The following is an 18,652-nucleotide window of genomic DNA, read 5'->3' as shown; positions in this document are numbered from 1 at the left end:
AAGACAATATCCTCGGAATCCTAACCTTACTCCATGAGTAACTCTTGGATTCACACCAATACAGGTATTTACGCCATATCTTATGGTAGATTTTTCTGGTAACAGGCTTTCGTGCCTGTATCAAAGTATCAATAACTGACTCGGAGAAGCCTCGCTTTGATAGGATCAAGCGTTCAATCTCCACGCAGTCAGTCTCAGAGAAATTAGACTTGGATGATTGAAAGGACCTTGTATTAGAAGGTCTTTCCTCAAAGGTAGAGTCCATGGAGGACAGGACGACATGACCACTAGGTCTGAATACCAGGTTCTGCGTGGCCATGCAGGCGCTATCAGAATCACCGATGCTCTCTCCTGTTTGATCTTGGCAATCAGTCAAGGGAGCATAGGAAACGGTGGAAACACATAAGCCATGTTGAAAAACCAAGGAGCTGCTAGAGCATCTATCAGCTTCGCTCCCGGGTCCCTGGACCTCGAACCGTAAAGAGGAAGTTTGGCATTCTGGCGAGACACCATGAGATCCAGATCTGGTTTGCCCCAACGATGAACCAGTTGAGCAAATACCTCCGGGTGGAGTTCCCACTCCCCCGGATGAAAAGTCTGACGACTTAGAAAGTCCGCCTCCCAGTTCTCCACTCCTGGGATGTGGATCGTTGACAAGTGGCAAGAGTGAGACTCTGCCCAGCGAATTATCTTTGAGACTTCCAACATCGCTAGGGAGCTCCTGGTTCCCCCTTGATGGTTGATGTAAGCCACAGTCGTGATGTTGTCCGACTGAAATCTGATGAACCTCATTGTTGCTAGCTGAGGCCAAGCTAGAAGAGCGTTGAATATTGCCCTTAGCTCCAGGATATTTATTGGGAGGAGTTTCTCCTCCTGAGTCCAGGATCCCTGAGCCTTCAGGGAATTCCAGACTGAGGCTGGCATCTGTTGTTACAATCGTCCAATCTGGCCTGCGAAAGGTCATGCCCCTTGACAGGTTGACCCGAGATAACCACCAGAGAAGAGAATCTCTGGTCTCTTGATCCAGATTTAGTAGAGGGGACAAATCTGAGAAATCCCCATTCCACTGACTTAGCATGCACAATTGCAGCGGTCTGAGATGCAGGCGCGCAAATGGCACTATGTCCATTGCCGCTACCATTAAGCCGATTACTTCCATGCATTGAGCCACTGACGGGCGTGGAATTGAATGAAGAACCCGGCAAGCATTTAAGAGTTTTGATAACCTGGCCTCCGTCAGGTAAATTTTCATTTTTACAAAATCTATCAGAGTCCCTAGGAAGGAGACTCTTGTGAGTGGTGATAGAGAACTCTTTTCCACGTTCACCTTCCACCCATGCGACCTTAGAAATGCCAGAACTATCGCTGAGACTTGGCAATTTGCAAGCTTGGCGCCTGTATCAGGATGTCATCTAGATACGGAGCCACCGCTATGCCTCGCGGTCTTAGAACCGCCAGAAGAGAGCCCAGCACCTTTGTAAAGATTCTCGGGGCCGTAGCCAACCCGAAGGGAAGAGCTACAAACTGGTAATGCCTGTCTAGGAAGGCAAATCTTAGGAACCGATGATGATCTTTGTGAAACGGTATGTGAAAATAGGCATCCTTTAAATCCACCGTGGTCATGTACTGACCCTCTTGGATCATGGGTAGAATAGTCCGAATAGTTTCCATTTTGAATGATGGAACTCTTAGGAATTTGTTTAAAATCTTTAAGTCCAATATTGGCCTGAAGGTACCCTCTTTCTTGGGAACCACGAACAGATTTGAGCAAAACCCCTGTCCTTGTTCCGTCCGCGGAACTGGGTGGATCACTCCCATTACTAGGAGGTCTTGAACGCAACATAGGAATGCCTCTTTCTTTATTTGGTTTTCTGATAACCTTGAAAGATGAAATCTCCCTAGAGGAGGAGAAGCCTTGAAGTCCAGAAGATATCCCTGAGATATGATCTCCAACGCCCAGGGATCCTGGACATCTCTTGCCCACGCCTGGGCGAAGAGAGAAAGTCTGCCCCCCACTAGATCCGTTTCCGGATAGGGGGCCCTCCCTTCATGCTGTCTTAGGGGCAGTAGCAGGTTTTCTGGCCTGCTTGCCCTTGTTCCAGGCCTGGTTAGTTTTCCAGGCTTGTCTGTAGCGAGCAACGGTTCCTTCCTGTTTTGGGGCGGAGGAAGTTGACGTTGCTCCTGCCTTGAAGTTTCGAAAGGCACGAAAATTAGACTGTTTGGCCTTCGATTTGGCCTTGTCCTGAGGAAGGGTATGACCCTTACCTCCTGTAATGTCAGCGATAATTTCTTTCAAGCCGGGCCCGAATAAGGTTTGCCCCTTGAAAGGAATGTTAAGTAATTTAGATTTAGAAGTCACATCAGCTGACCAGGATTTAAGCCATAACGCTCTGCGCGCTTGAATGGCAAAACCGGAATTCTTAGCCGTTAGTTTAGTTGGATGTACAATGGCATCAGAAACAAATGCATTTGCTAGCTTAAGTGCTTTAAGCTTGTCCATAATTTCATCCAATGGGGCTGAGTGAATGGCCTCTTCTAGAGACTCAAACCAAAATGCCGCAGCAGCAGTGACAGGCGCAATGCATGCAAGGGGCTGTAAGATAAAACCTTGTTGAACAAACATTTTCTTAAGGTAACCCTCCAATTTTTTATCCATTGGATCCGAAAAAGCACAACTATCTTCCACCGGGATAGTGGTACGCTTAGCTAAAGTAGAAACTGCTCCCTCCACCTTAGGGACCGTCTGCCATAAGTCCCGTGTAGTGGCGTCTATTGGAAACATTTTTCTAAATATAGGAGGAGGGGAAAAGGGCACACAAGGTCTATCCCACTCCTTGCTAATAATTTCTGTAAGCCTTTTAGGAATAGGAAAAACGTCGGTACACACCGGTACTGCATAGTATCTATCCAGCCTACATAATTTCTCTGGAATCGCAACTGTGTTACAGTCATTCAGAGCCCCTAAAACCTCCCCTAGCAATACACGGAGGTTCTCAAGCTTAAATTTAAAATTAGAGATCTCTGAATCCGGTTTCCCTGGATCAGATCCGTCACCTACAGAATGAAGCTCTCCGTCCTCATGTTCTGCAAACTGTGACGCAGTATCGGACATGGCTCTCGAAACACCAGCGCGCTCTATTCTTACCCCAGAGCGGTCATGCTTGCCTCTTAATTCTGGCAATTTAGATAATACTTCTGTCAAGGTATTATTCATAATATTAGCCATGTCTTGTAATGTGATTTGTATGGCCGTCCCTGATGCACTTGGCGCCACAATATCACGCGCCTCCTGAGCGGGAGGCAAAGGTACTGACACGTGAGGAGAGTTAGTCGGCATAACTTCCCCCTCGTTGTCTGGTGATAACTCCTTTATAGATAAAGACTGACCTTTATTATTTAAAGTGAAATCAATACATTTGGTACACAAATTTCTGTGGGGCTCCACAGTGGCCTTTAAACATAGTGAACAAACAGGTTCATCTGTGTCAGACATGTTTAAACAGACTAGCAATAAGACTAGCAGAGTTGGAAAACACTGTAAATAATTTTACAAGTAATAAAGAAAAACGACACTGTGCCTTAAGAGCACAGAAAACTGTCACAGTTGAAATAACAATGAACCAAATCAGTTATGGCAATTAAATTTTTACAGTAAATGTATTAAGTTAGCAGAGCATTGCACCCACTTGCAAATGGATGATTAACCCCCTACAATCCAAACGGTCTTTATATACAAAAAAACGTTTATTAAATACAGTCAAAAACCACTGTCACAGGTCTGCTGTGACTGATTACCTCCCTCAAAATGACTTTTGAAGTCCCTTAAGCTGTCTGGACACGATCCGTGTCAGGCAGAATGAAGCAAGGAAGACAGAGCCTAAATTTTTGCTGCGTCAAAAGAGCGCTAAAATAGGCCCCTCCTACTCAGTATAACAATATTGGGAGTTTCAGTTAACGGTTTCTATGCATAAATAATATCAGCAATGTGGAAAAATTTTATGCCCCAACAAGTTTATCACCAAAGTACCTCACAAAACGATTAAACATGCCAGCAAAATCGTTTTAAACATCCCTTTCTTAAGGAACATGTATCTCTATAGATAAGCCTGACAGTCATCCTACTGCATTAAAGGCTTATAACATTACTTCAGTATTAATAGCATTTTCTCAGTCAAATTCCATTACTTAGAAAATTACTTTACTGTATATATTTAAAACAGTCTGCTAACAGTCACTCTCACTGTATTAAAGGCTCTTACTTACATTACATCGGTATCAGCAGTATTTTCTTAGTCAATTCCATTCCTTAGAAAAATAATCTACTGCACATACCTTGTTTGCAGGGTTTCCCGCACGCCATTCCCTTCTGAAAGTTACCTCACTCCTCAGAATATGCGAGAACAGCCAGTGGATCTTAGTTACTGCCGCTAAGATAATAGAAAAACGCAGGCAGATTCTTCTTCCAAATACTGCCTGAGAATAAACAACACACTCCGGTGTCATTTTAAAATAACAAACTTTTGATTGAAGAATAAACTAAGTATAAAAAACACCACAGCCCTCTCACAACTTCCTATCTGTTAAGTTGCAAGAGAATGACTGAATATGACATGTGAGGGGAGGAGCTATGTAGCAGCTCTGCTGGGTGATCCTCTTGCAATTTCCTGTTAGGGAGAGAATATATTCCATAAGTAATGGATGATCCGTGGACTGAACACACTTAACAAGAGAAAATACTCCTAGGAGTGATCTAACAAGCCATTTGGAAAACTAGGCCCCAAATAAAGATTTATCACCCTCAGAGAAAAAACGTTTTTACTATAAAACATGCAAACGTTTTTACACTAAGTAATATGAGTATTAACATGAATATTATCCTTTTTTGCAAGCATGATCCCAGTTGTTGTTAAATCACTGTATCAGGCTTACCTTAAATATACCAGGCACTGTCAGCATTTTCTAGACCTTATCATCTCTCTAGAAAAAAATATACTGAACATACCTCAAAGCAGGCAATCTGCAGACCGTCCCCCCAACTGAAGTTTTCTTTCCATACTCTTCAGTTATGTGTGAGAACAGCAATGGACCTTAGTTACAAACTGCTAAGATCATCAAACCTCCAGGCAGAATTCTTCTTCCAATTTCTGCCTGAGAGTAAAACAGTACAACGCTGGTACCTTTTAAAAATAACAAACTTTTGATTGAAGGTAAAAACTACACTGTCACCACATCTCTCTTGATACTTCCTTTCTTGTCGAGAGCTGCAAGAGAATGACTGGGGGTGGCAGTTAGGGGAGGAGCTATATAGACAGCTCTGCTGTGGGTGTCCTCTTGCAGCTTCCTGTTGGGAAGGAGAATATCCCACAAGTAATGGATGAACCCGTGGACTGGATACACCTTTACAAGAGAAATCTCGCAACAAAAATGGTGCAACATACTTTGGCATTTTGTGCCCTCGCAAGCCTAATTTTGCCCGCAAATTTAAAATAACAGTCAATTTGAAAAAAAGACTATACCCCAGGTAAGAAAAAAAAAAATCCTAAAAAATGCATTTCCCAGATATGAAACGGACAGTCTGCAAAAGGAAATATATTTAAACCTGACTCATGGCAAATATAAGTACAATACATATATTTAGAACTTTATATAAATACATAAAGTGCCAAACCATAGATGAGAGTGTCTTAAAGGGACACTGTACCCAAAATGTTTCTTTTGTAATTCAGAAAGAGCATGCAATTTTAAGCAACTTTCTAACTTACTCCTATTATCAATTTTTTCTCGTTCTCTTGCTATCTTTATTTGAAAAAGAAGGCATCTAAGCTTGTTTTGGGTTCAGTACTCTGGACAGCAACTTTTTTATTGGTGAATGAATTTATCCACCAATCAGTAAGGACAACCCAGGTTGTTCAACAAAAATGGGCCGGCATCTAAACTTACATTCTTGCATTTCAAATAAAGATACCAAGAGAATGAAGAAAAATTGATAAAAAGGAGTAAATTAGAAAGATGCTTAAAATGTTATGCTCAATCTGAATCACAAAAGAAAAAATTTGGGTACAGTGTCCCTTTAAGTAATGAAAACATACTTACCAAAAGACACCCATCCACATATAGCAGATAACCGTTTCAGTATTGGTTTGGCTATCAGTAGAGGTAATGGAATATGAGAGTATATCGTAGATCTGAAAAGGGAGGTAAGAGAGGAATTAACAGAGAACCTATGAATAGTGATGTCGCGAATAGTTCGCCGGCGAATAGTTCCCGGCGAACATAGCTTGTTCGCGTTCACAGCGGCGGGCGAACATATGCGATGTTCGATCCGCCCCCTATTCATCATCATTGAGTAAACTTTGACCGTGTACCTCACAGTCAGCAGACACATTCCAGCCAATCAGCAGCAGACCATCCCTCCCAGACCCTCCCTCCTCCTGGACAGCATCCATTTTAGATTCATTCGGAAGCTGCATTCTTAGTGAGAGGAGGGACAGTGTAGCTTCTGCTGATTTAATAGGGAAATCGATAGCTAGGCTAGTGTATTCAGTATCCACTACAGTCCTGAAGGACTCATCTGATCTCTGCTGTAAGGACAGCACCCCAAAAAGCCATTTTTAGGGCTAGAACATCAGTCTGCTTTTTTTTTTTTTTTCCTGTGTAATCTAATTGCAGTTGCCTGCCTGCCAGCGTGTGTGTCAAACTCACAGCGTATACTGTGCCCACTTGCCCAGTGCCACCACTCATATCTGTTGTAACAGTAGTGTACGTTTAAAAAAAACAACACTTTTTTGACTGTGAAAAAATAGCAGTCAGTTTCCTTCACACGTGTGCGTTTCAGTGCCTGCCAGGGCACAGTGTCACACCAGTGCAACTCATATCTGGTGTAACAGTAGTGTACATTAACCCCTTAATCACCACAGCACTTTTCCATTTTCTGTCCGTTTGGGACCAGGGCTATTTTTACATTTCTGCGGTGTTTGTGTTTAGCTGTAATTTTCCTCTTACTCGTTTACTGTACCCACACATATTATATACCGTTTTTCTCGCCATTAAATGGACTTTCTAAAGATACCATTATTTTCATCATATCCTATAATTTACTATAAAAAAATTATAAAATATGAGTAAAAAATGGAAAAAAAACACACTTTTTCTAACTTTGACCCCCAAAATCTGTTACTCATCTACAACCACCAAAAAACACCCATGCTAAATAGTTTATACATTTTGTTCTGAGTTTAGAAATACCCAATGTTTACATGTTCTTTGCTTGTGCAATTATGGCATAAATGGTTGTACATTTTTCTCTGGGATCCCCTTTGTTCAGAAATAGCAGACATATATGGCTTTGACGTTGCTTTTTGATAATTAGAAGGCCGCTAAATGCCACTGCGCACCATACGTGTATTATGTCCAGCAGTGAAGGGGTTAATTAGGGAGCATGTAGGGAGCTTTTTGGGGTAATTTTGTCTTTAGTGTAGTGTAGTAGACAACCCAAAGTATTGATCTAGGCCCATCTTGGTATATTTCATGCCACCATTTCACCGCCAAATGCGATCAAATTAAAAAAAAAAAGTAAAATTTTTCCAAATTTTAGGTTTCTCACTGAAATCATTTACAAACATTTTGTGCAATTATGGCACAAATGGTTGTAAATGCTTCTCTGGGATCCCCTTTTTTCAGAAATAGCAGACATATATGGCTTTGGCATTGCTTTTTGGTAATTAGAAGGCTGCTAAATGCTGCTGCGCACCACACGTGTATTAAGCTCAGCAGTGCAGGGGTTAAATTAGGGAGCTTGTAGGGTTAATTTTAGCTTTGGTGTAATGTAGTAGACAACCCCAAGTATTGATCTAGGCCCATTTTGGTATATTTCATGCCACCATTTCACCGCCAAATGCGATCAAATTAAAAAAAATAGTCAACTTTTTCACAAACTTTAGGTTTCTCACTGAAAATATTTACAAACAGCTTGTGCAATTATGGCACAAATGGTTGTAAATGCTTCTCTGGGATCCCCTTTGTTCAGAAATAGCAGTGCCACTCATATCTGTTGTCACAGTAGCTTGCACGCATAGTACCACTAATCGAAAAAAAAAAATGACAGGCAGAGGCAGGCCACCCCGCAGGGGCCGTCGTGGTCGTGGTGCTGTGATTCCCTTTGGCCCTAAAATAATGCAGTGCGGTGCATTAAACGGGGAGTTTGGTCTGTCACTGTGAAGCGGGCGTAACCCTTACACTACCTGATCGATACAACATCATACCTGATGTTTTAAAGCACGTTATTCCAAACAATTTAGGAATGTTAGGTGATTTATGCCCTTTATCAGACTCTGCATCAACTATGTAATTTTCCATGGGAGTTTTGCCATGGATCCCCCTGCGGCATGCCACAGTCCAGGTGTTCGTACCCTTGAAACAACTTTTGCATCATTATTGTGGCCAGAAAGAGTCCCTGTGGGTTTTAAAATTTGCCTGCCTATTGAAGTCTATGGCAGTTCGCCCGTTCGTGAACATTTGAGGAAGTTTGCGTTCGCTGTCTGCGAACTCAAAATTTTAGGTTCGCGACATCACTACCTATGAAATAGATCTCCCGTGAGGAAAACCATTGCATTCAATAGGAGATACTCCCTTCACAGCCCTCTGACATTCACTGTACTCTGAGAGGAACCGGGCTTCAAAATGCTAAGAAGTGCATTTCAACATAGAAATCTTAGCACAAACTTACTTCACCACCTCCATAGGAGGCAAAGTTTGTAAAAACTGAATTGTGGGTGTTGTGAGGGGTGTATTTATAGGCATTTTGAGGTTTGGGAAACTTTGCCCCTCCTTGTAGGATTGTATATCCCATACGTAACCAGCTCATGTACTATTGTCCAATTACATGAAAGAAAAAAGCTTAGATGCCTTCTTTTTCAAATAAAGATAGCAAGAGAACAAAGAAAAATTGATAATATTAGTAAATTAGAAAGTTGCTTAAAATTGCATGCTCTATCTAAATAACGAAAGAAAAATTTTCAGTGTCCCTTTAACTTCTCTTGGTCAATACTGTGTTGTCTTAAATCACACTGCAATTGGGTATGAGAGAGATGGGCACTAAAATGTTCATTTCAATTGCTATCTTAGATATAGAAAAGAAAAGGAAGTATTTGTGTTTACATAGAGTAATAACTTACGCCTAGATTTAGAGTTCTGCGTTAGCCGTCAAAACCAGCGTTAGGGGGTCCTAACGCTGGTTTTTACCGCCCGCTGGTATTTGGAGTCAGTCAGGAAAGGGTCTAACGCTCACTTTGCAGCCGCGACTTTTCCATACCGCAGATCCCCCTACGCCATTTGCGTATCCTATCTTTTCAATGGGATCTTTCTAACGCCGGTATTTAGAGTCGTGGCTGAAGTGAGCGTTAGAAATCTAATGACAAAACTCCAGCCGCAGGAAAAAGTCAGGAGTTAAGAGCTTTCTGGGCTAACGCCGGTTCATAATGCTCTTAACTACTGTGCTCTAAAGTACACTAACACCCATAAACTACCTATGTACCCCTAAACTGAGGCCCCCCCACATCGCCGCCACTCTATTAAATTTTTTTAACCCCTAATCTGCCGACCGCACACCGCCGCCACCTACATTATCCCTATGTACCCTTAATCTGCTGCCCCTAACACCGCCGACCCCTATATTATATTTATTAACCCCTAATCTGCCCCCCTCAACGTCGCCGACACCTACCTACACTTATTAACCCCTAATCTGCCGACCGGACCTCGCCGCTACTCTAATAAATGTATTAACCCCTAAAGCTAAGTCTAACCCTAACCCTAACACCCCCCTAAGTTAAATATAATTTAAATCTAACTAAATAAATTAACTCTTATTAAATAAATTATTCCTATTTAAAGCTATATACTTACCTGTAAAATAAATCCTAATAAAGCTACAATATAAATTATAATTATATTGTAGCTATTTTAGGATTTATATTTATTTTACAGGCAACTTTGTATTTATTTTAACCAGGTACAATAGCTATTAAATAGTTAATAACTATTTAATAGTTACCTAGTTAAAATAATTACAAAATTACATGTAAAATAAATCCTAACCTAAGTTACAATTAAACCTAAACACTACACTATCAATAAATTAATTAAATACAATACCTACAATATCTACAATTAAACCTAACACTACACTATCAATAAATTAATTAAATACAATACCTACAAATAAATACAATGAAATAAACTAACTAAAGTACAAAAAATAAAAAAATATTTACAAACATTAGAAAAATATTACAACAATTTTAAACTAATTACACCTACTCTAAGCCCCCTAATAAAATAACAAAGCCCCCCAAAATAAAAAATGCCTTACCCTATTCTAAAATTAAAATAGAAAAGCTCTTTTACCTTACCAGCCCTTAAAAGGGCCTTTTGCGGGGCATGCCCCAAAGAATTCAGCTCTTTTGCCTGGAAAAAAAAAACATACAATACCCCCCGACATTACAACCCACCACCCACATACCCCTAATCTAACCCAAACCGCCCTTAAATAAACCTAACACTAAGCCCCTGAAGATCTTCCTACCTTATCTTCACCACACCGGGTATCACCTATCCGTCCAGGCTCCGATGTCTTGATCCAAGCCCAAGCGGGGGGCTGAAGACGTCCATCCTCCGGCTGAAGTCTTGATCCAAGCGGCGGCTGAAGAACTCCATCTTCGGGCAGAAGTCTTCATCCTATCCGGGCAGAAGAGGACATCCGGACCGGCAAACATCTTCATCCAAGCGGCATCTTCTATGTTCTTCTATCCGATGACGAGCGGCTCCATCTTCAAGACCTCCGGCGCGGATCCATCCTCTTCTTCCGACGACTAGACGACGAATGAAGGTTCCTTTAAGGGACGTCATCCAAGATGGCGTCCCTCGAATTCCGATTGGCTGATAGGATTCTATCAGCCAATCGGAATTAAGGTAGGAAAATTCTGATTGGCTGATGGAATCAGCCAATCATATTCAAGTTCAATCCGATTGGCTGATCCAATCAGCCAATCAGATTGAGCTCGCATTCTATTGGCTGTTCCGATCAGCCAATAGAATGTGAGCTCAATCTGATTGGCTGATCCAATCAGCCAATCGGATTAAACTTGAATCTGATTGGCTGATTCCATCAGCCAATCAGAATTTTCCTACCTTAATTCCGATTGGCTGATAGAATCCTATCAGCCAATCGGAATTCGAGGGACGCCATCTTGGATGACGTCCCTTAAAGGAACCTTCATTAGTCGTCTAGTCGTCGGAAGAAGAGGATGGATCCGCGCCGGAGGTCTTGAAGATGGAGCCGCTCGTCATCGGATGGAAGAACATAGAAGATGCCGCTTGGATGAAGATGTTTGCCGGTCCAGATGTCCTCTTCTGCCCGGATAGGATGAATACTTCTGCCCGAAGATGGACTTCTTCAGCCGCCACTTGGATCAAGACTTCAGCCGGAGGATGGACGTCTTCAGCCCCCCGCTTGGGCTTGGATCAAGACATCGGAGCCTGGACGGATCGGTGATACCCGGTGTGGTGAAGATAAGGTAGGAAGATCTTCAGGGGCTTAGTGTTAGGTTTATTTAAGGGCGATTTGTGTTAGATTAGGGGTATGTGGGTGGTGGGTTGTAATGTTGGGGGGGGGTATTGTATGTTTTTTTTCCAGGCAAAAGAGCTGAATTCTTTGGGGCATGCCCCGCAAAAGGCCCTTTTAAGGGCTGGTAAGGTAAAAGAGCTTTTCTATTTTAATTTTAGAATAGGGTAGGGCATTTTTTTATTTTGGGGGGCTTTGTTATTTTATTAGGGGGCTTAGAGTAGGTGTCATTAGTTTAAAATTGTTGTAATATTTTTCTAATGTTTGTAAATATTTTTTAATTTTTTTGTAAATTAGTTCTTTTTTATTTTTTGTACTTTAGTTAGTTTATTTAATTGTATTTGTAGGTATTGTATTTAATTAATTTATTGATAGTGTAGTGTTAGGTTTAATTGTAACTTAGGTTAGGATTTATTTTACAGGTAATTTTGTAATTATTTTAACTAGGTAGCTATTAAATAGTTCTTAACTATTTAATAGCTATTGTACCTGGTTAAAATAAATACAAAGTTGCCTGTAAAATAAATATTAATCCTAAAATAGCTACACTATAAATATTCGTTATATTGTAGCTATATTAGGGTTTATTTTACAGGTAAGTATTTAGCTTTAAATAGGAATAATTTATTTAATAAGATTTAATTTATTTCGTTAGAATAAAATTATATTTAATTTAGGGGGGTGTTAGTGTTAGACTTAGCTTTAGGGGTTAATACATTTATTAGAGTAGCGGTGAGGTCCGGTCGGCAGATTAGGGGTTAATACTTGAATTTAGGTGTCGGTGATGTTAGGGAGGGCAGATTAGGGGTTAATACTATTTATTATAGGGTTATTGAGGCGGGAGTGAGGCGGATTAGGGGTTAATAACTTTATTATAGTAGCGGCGAGGTCCGGTCGGCAGATTAGGGGTTAATAAGTGTAGGTAGGTGTTGGCGACGTTGAGGGGGGCAGATTAGGGGTTAATAAATATAATATAGAGGTCGGCGGTGTTAGGGGCAGCAGATAAGGGGTACATAGGGATAACGTAGGTGGCGGTGGTGTACGGAGCGGCAGATTAGGGGTTAATAATAATATGCAGGGGTCAGCAATAGCGGGGAAGGCAGATTAGGGGTTTATAAGTGTAAGGTTAGGGGTGTTTAAACTCAGGGTACATGTTAGGGTGTTAGGTGCAGACTTAGGAAGTGTTTCCCCATAGGAAACAATGGGGCTGCGTTAGGAGCTGAACGCTGCTTTTTCGCAGATGTTAGGTTTTTTTTCAGCTCAAACTGTCCCATTGTTTCCTATGGGGGAATCGTGCACGAGCACGTTTTTGAAGCTGGCCGTGTCCGTAAGCACCGCTGGTATTTAGAGTTGCAGTGTCGGTAAATTATGCTCTACGCTCCCTTTTTGGAGCCTAACGCAGCCATTCTGTGAACTCTAAATACCAGCGGTATTTAAAAGGTGCGGGGGGAAAAAAGCACGCGTAGGTAACGCACCCCTTCTAATGCAAAACTCCAAATCTAGGCGATAATGAGATATGTTTTTTGACAAGTTCAGTCCATTTAAAAGGACCATAACATATAGAATTACAAAACTACAGAAGCATAGTAAAAATACAATGCAATAAAACTTACTATGAATTTAAAAAGAGAAATAGATTGTTTTATGATAAACGTAGTTCTGCACCTGTACCATGTGACAGCTATCAGCCAATAACAGACTCATATTTTTATATAATGTGAACTCCTGTATATGCTAAGTAGGAGCCGCTGCCTCAGGTCATTTAAAAGGCTGTGTACAATTTAAATGAAATATATTTTTATTATTCACACTCCTCCAACCACAACCGTAATAGAAAAAGTACAGACATTTGGTCATTAACAAACATCAATCCTCAAAGAGTAGTCATCACCTTACATAATATAATAACTTTCCGGAGCGCTTCTGGTAACAAAAAGCTCCTCTTTTAACTAGAGATTCGACCCAGTCCTTGATTAAGTTGCTGTAGGAGTCATCGAAAGGGCCTCCTTGAGCTTACTGTCGTGAGATAAATCCCACTCAGTCTGTTCAGTCCATTACACAGCTTCTGGAGAGAGTGTTTAATTTAAACATATGGGGCGCGATCCGATATACGGCGTAGTTTTCGGCGCAAGTGAGGGAACCCGCGTCGCCCGCAGTTTCAGCTCGCAACTCAAGCTATCCTATAAACGGCGCCGTCAGATGCTAAAGTGCCGTAAGTCTCACAAACCAGCGATGTCCAGAAATCTGCGTAAGTACAAATTTCTGGAGTCGCCAGTAACTTACGGCACATTAGAAACTGCCGGCGCCTACAAAACCTGACTAAAGTCTAAATCTCCCGTAACTGTCTAACACGCCTCCCCCAAGTAAGCCCGACACGTCTAACCCTCTATCCGCTATCCCCCCTCACTATCCTAACAATAAAAAATGTATTAACCCCTAAACCGCCGCTCCCGGACCCCGCCGCCACCTAATAAAGTTATTAACCCCTAAACCGCCGCTCCCGGACCCCGCCGCCAGCTATATTAAACTATATTAACCAGTATCTAATCCCCCTACCCCGCCGCCAGCTATAGTATCTATATTAACCCCTAATCTAATTACCCTAAAATAATTATCTCTATTACCAGCCCTTAAAAGGGCCTTTTGCGGGGCTTTGCCCCAAAGTAAACAGCTCTTTTGCCCTATAACCTGCCCTCCCTACACTGCCGCCACCTAGATTAATAGTATTAACCCCTAATGTAAGCACCTTACACCGCCGCCATCTATATTAAAATTATTAACCACTAATTTAAATCTACCTACCCCGCCGCCAGCTATATTATCTATATTAACCCTAAGTATATTATAGTTAATATAGTTATTACATTATATATATTAACTATATTAACCCTAATTATATTAGAGTTAATATAGTTACTATAGTATTTATAGTAACTATATTAACTCTATCTAACCCTAACACCCCTAACTAAATTCTTATTAAATAAATCTAATTCATATTATAAACTAAAATATTCCTATTTAAATCTAAATACTTACCTATAAAATAAACCCTAAGATAGCTACAATATAATTAATAATTACATTGTAGCTATGTTAGGGTTTATATTTATTTTACAGGTAAATTGTTAATTATTTTAACTAGGTATAATAGCTATTAAATAGTTATTAACTATTTTATTTTTTTTATTTAATAATTTTTTATTGAGGGTTTTTCATAATGACAACAAAAAACTATGGCATATACATATTTCAAAACATAGCAATGATTGTCACAATAACAATATAACAGGCAAAGAAAATATATAATGAATGCCAAAATGCATCTGAAAACCTCCTTTTATGTTTTTATATGATAATGTGGGTAGCTATTATTCCAGGCCATAATGTTAAAAAGGCGCTCTGAAAGAGCACTGTAGCTACCAGATAGACCCATTTTATTCTGAACTAATTCGTCCTATACTTGAATGCTTCTTATTGTTAAAGTCAGGGTCATAATATAAAGAGCTTTATAAAAAACAGGGGGGGAATTAGGGAATTGTCAGCGGGTAAGTACCGCTTATACAAACAATTTTTCTATATAGGAATATTATAGCGTACCTAAGTTATTTGATGAAAATAATAATAATAGCAATATAAATAGCTATGGTCAACTACAGTGGGGGGGGGGGGGGAGTGGAAGACTATAGGAATGTAAATGGACAGGGTCACTTAGTTATTATTACATAACATGTAGTGTGTAACACTGCGCTATACGGGAGTTAAATGTAATTTGTAATGAGTAACAAGGAAGGGTAGGTATAGCTCCAGTCTGGTTAGGATGAGACCTATGTTTCATTATTGGAGCATTTATGCAGTATCTCCCCTCAGGGATATTGTCACCACTGGACAGAGACGGTTAGGGGATAGTGGATATGACCCGCTCGCAGATATAGAGCGGGAAAGGATGAGGGGAGATACAGTCTGTAAAGAAATGTCATGGGAGCTAGCGGCTCTATAGATAAGAAGCCCGGGAATATTAGCATTGATAAAAAGTTAAAATATATTGGGAATAATAAACATCATGTAATGTTGGGTGTAATTTTATATTAATCCTTTAACATCTGGGGTATATGGTATATCTAAGAAAAATGAGTATAATGAAATCATACTAAACATTAGGTATATATATAGCTATCCCCTTTCCATCATAGTAGCATAGGGTCTAGCATGTATAGGTATATAGTTGAAGCTATTACTCTATGCGTAAGTGGGTGGACAATAGAGCTCCAGATGAAAGAGAATGCTTTGATATTAGACTGTAGCATGCAAAACAATAAACTATCTAACTAATCTAGGTCAGACTAATAAACTAACTGCAGATACCATAACTTCCCTATCATGGCTAGGCATATAAACAAGTAACAAATAGTATAATAGGCAGTATTACAGATAGGCATAAACCTATTCAGTAGCCATGTTAATGTTAGAGACCCATATTGCTATATAGATGTTAATAAGTGTTGCCTTACTTATAGAGATTTCAATAGTTAAATAGTATAAACAACAAATTATAACCAACATAGACGTGAAATGTTTTAAACAACACAACCTCCTTTGCTGCAGAGTAGGCTAATATGAGGACAGGTATAATCTATTTTAAAAACACTTAGAGAGTATTAGTGGCATCTAAAGAGTAGCTAGCCTACACCAGCTTTATCTGCGGCTGGAAAATATTGCGGGCTAATATAGTCCTGTCCGTGTAGCAGAACAATAACTATACTTTAGAGTTAGAATTGAGCTTGTCTAAATTCTGATAAAAGATTAGGTAACTATGACTAAAAAATTTAACTAATCGCATCCTGCTTCTCTGTAAGATCACATTCATACTAGTGAGGACTGTCTTAAGCTAGGGTGATAGGCTATATTAGAATTCTAAGTAGGAAATAAGGGTCTGAGTTGCCTTACTTGCATAGTTTATAACATCATAAATAGTTAGCTGTCGATTGCAGTTCTCAAAACCTGATAAAAGTACAAAAGTGTGTTCCACAGAGAAACATCGTGCACTGAGGCAAAAAACAAAGCAATATGTGTAAATATATAAACTCAATAAGACACTCAAATATTTGCGGTAGTATCCAGGCTTCCATATTAAAGTCAATTAACATCATAGCGGGTCTGTCTCTTTACTATTACCCAAGGCAGTCTGTCGATGGTAAAGTAAAAAGGGTCACTAAAGACCTACGTGGCATTTCTGCAGAGGAAAGAAAAAACTATTTTACCCAGCAAGCTGTAATACTTGGTATCCGTTTATTAATACCGTCCGCTGAAGCCTAATGGACATTGTAGTGTTAAACTTTATACCCCACTCCGGTTTCTGGGGCAGCAGGAGTATTCCTAAGAGGTAAGGAGGAAAGTGTCACTAGCACTGTATCTCTCGATGAGGTGAGGGATAATGTGTGGGCTCTGATGCACACAGATCGGCAGCTTCCTCCTTATAAAAACTCAGTGCGCCTCTTACGCCTGACAGCTCACTGGGGTCCAAGTTTTCCTGTATAGGCAGCAGGAAGGGGTCCGCTAAGTGCGTCTTGGTGCAAACAACAAGGGCTCCGTTCGTGTGGTTTAAGGTTCTCTCTGTAAAGCTTAAGACATCCGGTGCCGTCAGTAGCGCTACTTGTTCTACCCTGTAGCTCTGAAGGCTAAGAGCCGCCTGCAAGTCATTATCATGATCCGCCGTATCTCCAGTCTCTGTGCCTTGCGGGTCTTGGGCGGGTAGAGAGTTCGTGGGAGCAATAGGTAGAGACGACTCCGGTGGCTGACTATTTGTAATACCCACTAGTATTGAGGGAGTAGTTTCCCGAGCGGTCTCCTGACGTCTGACAACCGGTCTCTCCTTAAGGTCGTTACTGCTACCTGTCAGCATATGGTCAGTGCGCCTAAACTCCTGGATTGTTAGGGAAGCAAGAAGCGATAGTATATCATCATTCATATCTTGAAAATGTTTCTCCAAGAGTAGTTGTATACGTTGCTCCCAAGTTTGTAAGGCCTCCATGTTGGCCGTATCTGTAGAGTGTATATATTATACGGCAACTCCGCGTGGCGTATGTGAAGAGGGTATACTAGCGAGAAATACCCTATACGGCACTCTTTCCCTCTCTTAAAGCTTGAGATAGTCAGCATGTACTTCCAGAAAAATAGTAGTAAAGTCTAGATCATTTTAATCCAATATATAGGCAATTTGTATAGTTATGGCCTAGGAGTTCAGGGAATATGCGACTGACTCCATCGGCTACTGGCTCCGCTCCCCAGTTATTAACTATTTAATAGCTACCTAGTTAAAATAATTACCTGTAAAATAAATTCTAACCTAAGTTACAAATACACCTACACTATCAATAAATTAAATAAACTACAAATATCCATCTAAAAATACAATTAAATAAACTAAATTACAAAAAAAACAAACACTAAATTACAAAAAATAAAAAAAGATTACAGCAATTTTAAGCTAATTACACCTATTCTAAGCCCCCTAATAAAATAATAAAGCCCCCCAAAATAAAAAAATTCCCTACCCTATTCTAAATTATAAAATACCCAGCTCTGTACCAGCCCTTAAAAGGGCTTTTTGCGGGGTATTTACCCCAAGTTAACAGCTCTTTTGCCTGTAAAAAAAAAAAGAACATAACACCCCCCCAACATTACAACCCACCACCCACATACCCCTATTCTAAACCCACCCAAACCCCCCTTAAAAAAACCTAACACTACCCCCCTGAAGATCTCCCTACCTTGTCTTCACCCAACCGGGCCGAACTCCTCATCCGATCCGGGCGATGTCTTTATCCAAGCGGAAAAGAAGAAGTCCTCATCCCGGTGATGTCTTCATCCAAGCGGCGGCAAAGTCTTCTTCCATCCGGCCTATGTCTTCATCCAAGCGGCAGCGAGGTCTTCATCCATCCCGGCGATGTCTTCAAGCAACCGGAATTTTCAATCTTCTTTCTTCGCTCCGCCGACGCGGAGCATCCATCCAGGCCGACGGACTAACGACGA

At 40.6% G+C, this 18,652-nt stretch overlaps 1 protein-coding gene across 1 annotated transcript in view; it reads right to left on the bottom strand.

Annotated features, from left to right (window-relative positions):
- LOC128660001 (oocyte zinc finger protein XlCOF6-like) overlaps window positions 1-18,652 on the bottom strand; it is a 67,232-nt gene that overhangs the window by 23,763 nt on the left and 24,817 nt on the right. Inside the window, exon 2 of the mRNA XM_053713592.1 lies at window positions 6,094-6,185. The gene's annotated coding sequence lies outside the window, so the exon portion shown is untranslated. The remainder of the gene's footprint in view (window positions 1-6,093; window positions 6,186-18,652) is intronic.

This window comes from Bombina bombina, chromosome 5 (assembly GCF_027579735.1).
Source record: "Bombina bombina isolate aBomBom1 chromosome 5, aBomBom1.pri, whole genome shotgun sequence".
NCBI lineage: Eukaryota > Metazoa > Chordata > Amphibia > Anura > Bombinatoridae > Bombina > Bombina bombina.
The sequence above is the reverse complement of the archived record's forward strand: the minus strand, read 5'-3'. Positions and strand labels throughout refer to the sequence as shown.